The sequence below is a fragment of the Oncorhynchus tshawytscha genome, linkage group LG31 (assembly GCF_018296145.1).
Source record: "Oncorhynchus tshawytscha isolate Ot180627B linkage group LG31, Otsh_v2.0, whole genome shotgun sequence".
In the NCBI taxonomy this organism is placed as follows: Eukaryota; Metazoa; Chordata; class Actinopteri; order Salmoniformes; family Salmonidae; genus Oncorhynchus; species Oncorhynchus tshawytscha.
In genome coordinates, this window is record NC_056459.1 from 318658 (window position 1) to 329211 (window position 10554).

The following is a 10554-nucleotide window of genomic DNA, read 5'->3' on the forward strand; positions in this document are numbered from 1 at the left end:
GCTGTGTGTGTGTGTGTGTGTGTGTGTGTGTTTAAGGATCTCTCAACATATGGCCTTGGCTTAGGGGCTTCTTTACTTCAACCACAGAATGAATGCTCTGTACTGTTCTATGGAATGGTCTTATATAATATTTATATATTTGGCAACACAAATATACATACTGTTGTTTCCCTTTAGACTCGGTTTCAGACAGTGCTTGATTTGGGCAGGACCTTGCTGGAGCTGAGTAACAGAACCTAAATACTTGCTACAAAGTATTGTGGAGCTCCTGCACTTAAATACACTATATGTATATAAGAAGCTTGTAGCACGTAAAAATTGCCTGTCCTCGGTTGCAACATTCACTACTGAGTTCCAAACTGCCTCTGGAGGCAAGGGTCAGCACAAGAACTGTTCGTCAGGAGCTTCATGAAATGGTGGAGCAGCCGCAGACAAGCCTAAGATCACCATGCGCAATGCCAAGTGTCGGCTGGAGTGGTGTAAAGCTTGCCGCCATTGGACTCTGGAGCAGTGGAAATCCGTTCTCAGGAGTGATGAATCACACAGAACGTTACCTGCCCCAATGCGTAGTGCCAACTGTAAGGTTTGGTGGAGGAGGAATAATGGTCTGGGGCTGTTTTTCATGGTTTGGGCCAGGTCCCTTAGTTCCAGTGAAGGTATATCTTAATGCTACAGCATACAATGACATTCTAGACGATTCTGTGCTTCCAACTTTGTGGCAACAGTTTGGGGAAGGCCCTTTCCTGTTTCAGCATGACAATGCCCCCCGTGCACAAAGCGAGGTCCATACAGAAATGGTTGGTTGAGATCAGTGTGGAAGAACTTGGCTGGCCTGCACAATGCCCTGACAACCCCATTGAACACCTTTGTGATGAATTGGAATGCTGACTGCGAGCCAGGCCTAATCGCCCAACATCAGTGTACAACCTCACTGCTGCACTTGTGCTTGAATGGAAGCAAGTCCCCAGCAGCAATGTTCCAACATCTAGTGGAAAGCCTTCCCAGAAGAGTGGAGGCTGTTAAAGCAGCAAGAGGGGGGTCAAACTCCATATCAATGCCCATGATTTTGGAATGTGATGTTCGATGAACATACTTTTGGTAATGTAGTGTATAAACAGTACCAGCACCCAAAATGAGTACCGGAACCTTTTTCAGTCCAACTCAAGCACTGCTTTCAGCTGCCCAGCTACACAAGCCTACCAGACGCGCCAAACTACTTCTATGCTCACTTCGAGGCAAATAACACTGAAACATGCATGAGAGCATCAGCAGTACTGGACGACTGTGTGATCACGGTCTCCACAGCCGATGTAAGACCTTTTAAACAGGTCAACATTCACAGGGCCAAATGGATTACCAAGATGTGTACTCAGAGTGTGCGCTGACCAACTGACAAGGGACTTCACTGACATTTTCAACCTCTCCTGTTCCGAGTCTGTAATACCAACATGTTTCAAGCAGACCACCATAGTCCCTGTGCCCAATAACACTAAGGTAACCTGCCTAAATGACTAGCGACATGTAGCAATCATGTATGTAGCCATGAAGTGCTCACATCAAAATCATTAACCCAGAAACCCTACACCCACCTAATTTGCATACCACCCCAACAGATCCAACCTCTATTGCACTCAACACTGCCTTTTCCCACCTGGACAAAAGGAACCCTTATGTGAGAATACTATTCATTAACTACAACTCAGCGTTCAACACCATAGTGCCCTCAAAGCTCATCACTAAGCTGAGGACCCTGGGACTAAACACCTCCCTCTGCAACTGGATCCTGGACTTCCTGACGGGCTGCCCCCAGGTGGTAAGGGTAGGTAATAACACATTTGCCACACTGATCCTTAACACGGGACCCCTCAGGGGTGCGTGCTCAGTCCCCTCCTGTACTCCCTGTTCACTCATGACTGCATGGCCAGGCACGACTCCAACACCATCATTAAGTTTGCCGATGAAGAAACCGTGATAGACCTGATCACCGACAGCGACGAGACCACCTACAGGGAGGAGGTCAGAGACCTGGCCGTGTGGTGCCAGGACAACAACCTCTCCCTCAATGTGATAAAGACAAATGAGATGATTGTGGACTACAGGAAAAAGAGGACCGAACCTGCCCCCAATTTCTCATCGACAGGGCTGTAGTGGAGCAGGTTGAGAACTTCAAGTTCCTTTGCGTCCACATCACCAACAAACTAACATGGTCCAAGCACACCAAGACAGTCGTGAAGAGGGCACGACAAAACCTATTCCCCCCTAGGAGACTGAAAAGATTTGACATGGGTCCTCAGATCCTCAAAAGGTTCTACAGCTGCACCATCGAGAGCATCCTGACGGGTTGCATCACTGCCTAGTATGGCAACTGCTTGGCCTCCGACCGCAAGGCACTACTAAGGGTAATGCGTACGGCCTAGTACATCACTGGGGCCAAGCTTCCTGCCATCCAGGACCTCTATACCAGGCGGTGGCAGAGGAAGCCCCAAAAAATGTCAAAGACTCCAGTCACCCTAGTCATAGACTGTTCTCTCTGCCACCTCACAGCAAGCGGTACCGGAGCACCAAGTCTAGTTCCAAGAGGCTTCTAAACAGCTTCTACCGCCAAGCCATAAGACTCCTGAACATCTAGTCAAATGGCTACCCAGATTACTTGCATTGCCACCCCCTTCTCCCCCTCTTTTATGCTGCTGCTACTCTGTTATTATTTATGCATAGCCACTTTGATACCTATATTACCTCAATTACCTTGACTAACCAGTGTCCTCGCACATTGACTCTGTACCGGTACCCACTGTATATTGCCTGGCTATTGTTATTTTACTGCTGCTCTTTAGTTATTTGTTACTTTATTTCTTATTTTTTTAGATATTTTTCTTAAATCTTTATTGTTGGTTAAGAGCTTGTAAGTAAGCATTTCAATAAGGTCTACACCTGTTGTATTCGGCGCATGTGACAAATAAGATTTGACTTTAAATAAATAGGTGAAAATATATAGCTCTGAACTAATCGGATGATTTTGGCATCAAGTGTCTCTTTCTCGTCAGGCTAAAATGGCTGCCTATGCTCATTTTCAGTGACCCCTGCTGTGCACAAACAAAGCACAATCTGAGCAAAGGCATCATTAAAGGGTTTAAAGCCCTCTTATAACTTCAGAACGAATGCAAACGAACTGGCAGTTTTTCGGCCAACGTGTTCCATGTGCCTGATTTGGCACAGGATCAAGCTCTGCCTTGCCACCCCCCATGGATCTGTTGCAAGCTGTTGACTGAGCGCTGACTGGCTCAATGATGAAAAGGAACCTGTGATACACCACAGAAAAACAGACCTCTAGTCTGGCAGATTTGCACTTTCCACTCATAACCACATGCATGCGTAACTCTGACTTCATCTGTTTTCATCTGTTTGTCTTTATCTCCAAGATGATCCAACTTTGGTTGTTAGCTTGTATGCTGACACAAATAGTGTTGTAGTTAACCTTGGCCTAATACATAAAAAGATCCTTGTTGATGTCAATGTTTTGCATCAGATGATCAAAAAAGGGCGACAGAACTCTAGACTAAAGCACTAACTTCCATCTTGGCTTTAATACCAAATCTTCAAAAATGACATTGTCTTCAACACAGTTTGAGTATGTTTATGGTTTAGCGATAAATCTGCAATCTAATGCAACCTAGAGCCAGTAATACACAAAGCTCTCCCATTAGAAATGACCTTTCCACTACTAGAGCTCTTTGTTAAATCTCCTTGCATTTTGCTTACCATGCACGTGAGAGGATTACCATTAGTGTTATTGCTGTGTGTTAGGCAAAAGGCTATTCGCAAGAGGGAAGCTTTTGATTTAGTACAGTACTGTAACTTGAAACGCAGAGCCAAATCCATAATAATGATCGCATAATAATGCAAAGTCTCTACCAGCCGGTCCACTGATGAGGCTGACATGCTGTCCAGACCGCTCGCACACATGTTGATGTTGTCCACCCACACCAGACACGATCAGGACAACGCAGGTTGAAATATCAAAATGAACTCTGAACCAACTAAACTCAGCAAAAAAAAAGAAACATCCTCTCACTGTCAACTGCGTTTATTTTCAGAAAACTTGACATGTGCAATTATTGTGTATGAACATAACAAGATTCAACAACTGAAACATAAACTGAACAAGTTCCACAGACATGTGACTAACAGAAATGGACTAATGTGTCCATGAACAAAGGGGGGAAGGGTCAAAAGTAACAGTCAGTATCTGGTGTGGCCACCAGCTGCTTTAAGTACTGCAGTGCATCTCCTCATGGACTGCACCAGATTTGCCAGTTCTTGCTGTGAGATGTTACACCACTCTTCCACCGAGGCACCTGCAAGTTCCGGGACATTTCTGGGGGGAATGGCCTTAGCCCTCACCCTCCGATCCAACAGGTCCCAAATGTGCTCAATGGGATTAAGATCCGGGCTCTTTGTTGGCCATGGCAGAACACTGACATTCCTGTCTTGCAGGAAATCACGCACAGAACGAGCAGTATGGCTGGTGGCATTGTCATGCTGGAGGGTCATGTCAGGATGAGCCTGCAGGAAGGGTACCACATGAGGGAGGAGGATGTCTTCCCTGTAACGCACAGCGTTGAGATTGCCTGCAATGACAATATCAGTCCGATGATGCTGTGACACACCGCCCCAGACTATGACGGACCCTCCACCTCCAAATCGATTCCGCTCCAGAGTACAGGCCTCGGTGTAACACTCATTCCTTCGACGATAAACGTGAATCCGACCATCACCCCTGGTGAGACAAAACCGCTACTCGTCAGTGAAGAGCACTTTTTGCCAGTCCTGTCTGGTCCAGCAACGGTGAGTTTGTGCCCATAGGGGATGTTGTTGCCGGTGATGTCTGGTGAGGACCTGCCTTACAACAGGCCTACAAGCCCTCAGTCCAGCCTCTCTCAGCCTATTGCGGACAGTCTGAGCACTGATGGAGGGATTGTGCGTTCCTGGTGTAATTCGGGCAGTTGTTGCCATCCTGTACCTGTCCTGCAAGTGTGATCTTCGGATGTACCGGTCCTGTGCAGATGGTGTTGCACGTGGTCTGCCATTGTGAGGACGATCAGCTGTCCATCCTGTCTCCCTGTAGCGCTGTCTTAGGCGTCTCACAGTATGGACATTGCAATGTATTTCCCTGGCCACATCTGCAGTCCTCATGCCTCCTTGCAGCATGCCTAAGGCACATTCACGCAGATGAGCACGGACCCTGGGCATCTTTCTTTTGGTGTTTTTCAGAGTCAGTAGAAAGGCCTCTTTAGTGTCCTAAGTTTTCATAACTGTGACCATAATTGCCTACCGTCTGTAAGCTGTTAGTGTCTTAACGGTGCATGTCCATTAATTGTTTATGGTTCATTGAACAAGCATGGGAAACAGTATTTAAACCCTTTACAATGAAGATCTGTGAAGTTATTTGGATTTTTACGAATTATCTTTGAAAGACAGGGTCCTGAAAATGGGACGTTTCTTTTTTTTGCTGAGTTTATATTAATTTGGGGACAGGTCGAAAAGCATTAAACATTTATGGCAATTTAGCTAGCTTGCTTGCTGTTGCTAGCTAATTTGTCCTGGGATATAAACATTGGGTAGTTATTTTACCCGAAATGCACAAGGTCCTCTACTCCGACAATTAATCCACAGATTAAAAGGTTAACTGATTTAGTTTCTAGTCATCACTCCTCCTTCAGGCTTTTTCTTCTTTGGACTTTATATGGCTGTTTGCAACCAACTTTAAGGTGCATTACCACCACCAACTAGACTGGAGTGTGACACCTCAGTTCATCTTTCAATAACCCTCGTGGGTATATGCTCCTAAAAACCAATGGGGAGATGGGAGAGGCGGGACTTGCAGCACTATGAGTTGTGATTCCAACAGCAAAGGCGGTGTAATGCTACCATTGCATTTCAATGTACCACTGACAGATTCTGTGATATCAACTTTGAAGACTGTTATAACTCAATGTGATGTTTGGAAGAGAGGCAGTTATGATAGACCTTGAGACCCAATGTTGTATGCCTTATGGGCCCAAGCATTATGTCTTTGTTAGATGTGTTTTGTGATAAGTAATAAGCCAGAGAAGAAGAAGAATGTTAAAAAGTTAAATCGAAAATGTGTCATGTTTTGGTCCCCAAATAGTGTGACATTCAAATAGGTTAATTCATCTGATATTCTGAGAATCAGTCTAAACATCTTCTCACTGCTGAAGGACGATCCTTTTATTTCACCAGGAAAGTAACATTGAGATTGACATCTCCTTTTCAAGTGAGTCCTGGCCAGGACAGACAAGTCAAACTCACAGCTACCATCCATACAGTTTCTCAGGTGAAAAGCATGTGTTGACTTGCATTGTACAGAGTATATTCATTCATGATGTGATACATAAGATGGCGCCAGAGAAGAAGGCAGACGTTTTACGCGCCCCCCCAGCCGATTGTTTTTTTGTTAGTTTATTTGTAACTTTTTTTTAAACTTATTTTTTACTTATTTTGTACATAATTTTGCCGCTACCGTCTCTTATGTACAGAAGCACCAAGTCTGGGTCCAAGAGGCTCTAAACAGCTTCTACCCCCAAGCCATAAGACTCCTGAATATCTCATCAAATGGCTACCCAGACCTCCTCCCCCTTTACACCACTGCTGCTCTCTGTTGTCATTTATGCATAGTCACTTTAATAACTCTACCTACATGTACGTACTACCTCAACTAACCAGTGCCCCTACACATTGACTCTGTACCGGTATCCCCCTGTATATTGTCTCGGTATTGTTATTTTACTGCTGCTCTTTAATTACTTGTTACTTTTATCACTTATTCTTATGTTTTTTTTAAAACTGCATTGTTGGTTAGGGTTTCGAAAGTAAGCATTTCATTGTAAGGTACCTGTTGTATTCGGCGCATGTGACTAATAAAATTTGATGTTGATGTTATGAATTAACCTTTGACCTCCAGGCCAATAGCTCCTGGTCCTATGGTATAGGCCTCAGTTGCCACTAGATTTAGTGTTATAAAGCACTTCATTTTGACAGTGTAGTTGGGAATGTTAGTAATGAAAGTGTATATTCATAAATGACTGCTTCATTATTGTTATCAGATAATGCCTACCACTTGAACTATTTGAATAGTATAGTCAACAGATTGAATTCTTTGTATAGAATATTCAACCGATTCAATCGACACTGTTAAATTCAAAGAAAGGTTACTTTCATATTTTTGTCTGATTTTATGTGGAATTGTATGAATCTGTGTCATGAGTAGGTTGAGTCATTATCTGATACCAAGATAAATCGATCAATGATCTGTTATTCACTAACACGCACAACTATCAAATACTCCCCTTTCTCGGAACCATGAGCTGTTAGTCTGGAAGCCAAACGTTAACTCGTAACATCAACGTCAAATTGTGAATTACCTTGAACAAATGTTCTGAATAGATGTTTGTATGAGATATGCTCCTTGTGGTCCTCTGTGGCTCAGTTGATAGAGCAAGGCACTTGCAATGCCAGCTCAGTGGATTCGATTCCTGGGACCACCTGTACGTTAAATGTATGCATGCATGACTGTAAATTGCTTTGGATTAAAGCGTCTGCTAAATGACATAAAATATGTTTGATAGATTTAGAGTTGACACACCATTGTTTCTACATTGCTGGTAAAAGGATGGTTCATTTTGAATGATTCATTTGTTTTGAAACATAAAGTGATACGTTCTGTACAAGTCAAACTCATCTGAGTTCTCTCACAGAAAGACACGCTCAGTGTTACTTAATAATTATTTTTGTTGCAGACACTCCCTATTGGTGCTGCATGTTCTTTCTGTAGACTTTTTTTTGTTTTGAAATTTCGCCTAACAATTTCATGAGAGGACTGGTTTTGGCATGGGAGGATCTGACAGAGAGGCAGCAAGAGAGAGAAAGAGATGACTTATGCACGCAGAATGTTCCCCCTGTTTTTCGGCACTCCCTCTGCTTGCTGAGCTGGGCTACAACAGTGTGAGAGGAGTGCCGAAAAACTGGGAACAAACAAACCAGAGATCGAGCAAGAAGGGAAGGATAGAGGGTCACACATAGGTCCTCGCCAGTCCTACAGGGATCCAGAGACATTGACAGCACTAAGATTAGTGTCATCAACACAGACGAGTTTAAAGTATAGCTAATCCTTCTAGCGTACAGAAAAACCCTTTCCTCTCCTATACATTTCACAGTAAACCTAAGAACCTTCAAAAAGATAGGAATATTGGCGAAGTCAGAGAGGTAGAAGGAGGACAAAAAGACAGAAAGAAAGGGATGAACTGGGCTGAAAAGAGAGCTAGAGACAGGGTCAGGCAGAGAGAAAGAGAAAGCCTGGGTAAGTGACAAGGTCAGGAAAGCTGAGCTGGAGCTGGAAAACAAGATAGATGACCCTGGCAGAGGCATGATGGGTGAGAAGAGCGTGTGACAGGACTATTTGCTGGGAAGAGCAGACCACACCCAGACCACGCTCCGATGGCAGGGTGCCAGGATGCTCCCCGATTGGAGAGAGAGCCTGAGCCGAGCTGCCTGGCTGTGTTGTTGACAGTGACCAGTCTGTGTTCCTTTCCTTCAGCCCTCCGTGACCCTGACCCGTAGACCTACTCTCTGTCATTTCTAGCCAGTGGGCTAGGCAACCACTCAGGGGGCTCTCCTTCCGAATACTTTGGCGAGCTATGTTCTATTTGTGTTCATTTGATATTGATGAAATGTAATCTGCACACACCACTGCATAATAAATAACTACAATGAGATTATAAAGTCAGCCAATTGTGATCACACGGTTCCGTTTCCACAACCGCAGTACCGCCCAGCAAGGTTACAGATGCTACAACATGAGTGCGCCACAAATGTCACCCTGTTCCCTATATAGTGCACTACATTTGACCAGGGCACATAGGTCTGGTCAATAGTAGTACACAATTTTTTTTTTTTTTTTGTGTGTGCAATTTTGGACGCATACAATGACCATAACTTTAGATAACAACCCCCTAGGCTCTGGAAACTCCAGATTATTGTATCCTCCCAACTGCTGATGTAAAATGCTGTTTGTCCTGACCTATGAGATTGGCTCACAGTTTTTGGAAATGGTTATGTCGTACAGTGCATTCGAAAGTATTCAGACCCCTCAACTTTGTTACACAATTAGTTACGTTACAGCCTTATTCTAAAATTAATTAAATTGTATTTTTTCCTCATCAATCAACACCCCATAATGACAAAGCAAAACAGGTTTTTTATTTTTTTATTTGCAAAATTATGAAGAAAAAAAACCTAATCACATTTACAAAAGTATTCAGACTTTTTTACTCAGTACTTTGTTGAAGCCCCTTTGGTAGCAATTACAGCCCTGAGTATGACGCTACAAGCTTGGAACACCTGTATTTGCGGAGTTTCTCCCATTCTTCTCTGCAGATCCTCTCAAGCTCTGTCAGGTTGGATGTGGAGCGTTGCTGCACAGCTATTTTCAGGTCTCTCCAGAGATGTTCGATGGGGTTCAAGTCCGGCCTCTGGCTGGCCCACTCAAGGACATTCAGAGACTTGTCCCGAAGCCGCTCCTGCGTTGTCTGGCTGTGTGCTTAGGTTCATTGTCCTGTTGGAAGGTGAACCTTCGCACCAGTCTGAGAACCTGAGCAATCTGGATCAGGTTTTCATCAAGGATCTCTGTACTTTGCTCTGTTCATCTTTCCCTCGATCCTGACTAGTCTCCCAGTCCCTGCCGCTGAAGAACATCCCCACAGCATGATGCTGCCACCAAAATGCCTCACCGTAGGGATGGTGCCAGGTTTCCACCAGACGTGTCGCTTGGATTCTCGCTCCTTTCTCAGAGCTCTACAGACAATTTCTTCAACCTCATGGCTTGGTTTTTGCACTGACGAACTGTCAACTGTGGGACCTTAGACAGGTGTGTTCCTTTCCAAATCATGTCCAATCAATGTGCAGAAACATCTCAAGGATGATCAATGGAAGCAGGATTCACCGGAGCTCAATTTCGAGTGTCTGAATACTTATGTAAATAAGGTATTTCTAAAAAACTGTTTTTGCTTTATGGGGTATTGTGTGTAGATTGATGAGCAAAACATTTAATTTAATCTATTTTAGAATAAGGATGCAATTTAACAAAATGTGGAAAAGGGGAAGGTGTTCTGAATACTTTCCTAATCCATTGTATATGGCTACATGTCTAGCTGCACTGACGATTGATGTTTACAGACAAATGTTTTGTTTTATTATTTACAGAAATGTGCACTACTGACCATGCCTTGCCCTTTTTCTTTTTTCTTTTTACAGTTGAAGACATTGTTCTCAGCCTGGCTTTTCTTGCCTTTGCTGTGTCTAGACTGCCCTTACGTTCAGTATGGTGATAACAATTTTACACCTGTTACTCAACACTCTTCACGTTTACTGATGTCAGGGCAGGAGGAGCAAGTCAACAGAGGAGCAGTTCTCCTCAACAGGCTCCCATTATGTTCTCTCTCTGAAGGGTCAACCGTCTGCTGGACCTAATTTATGACA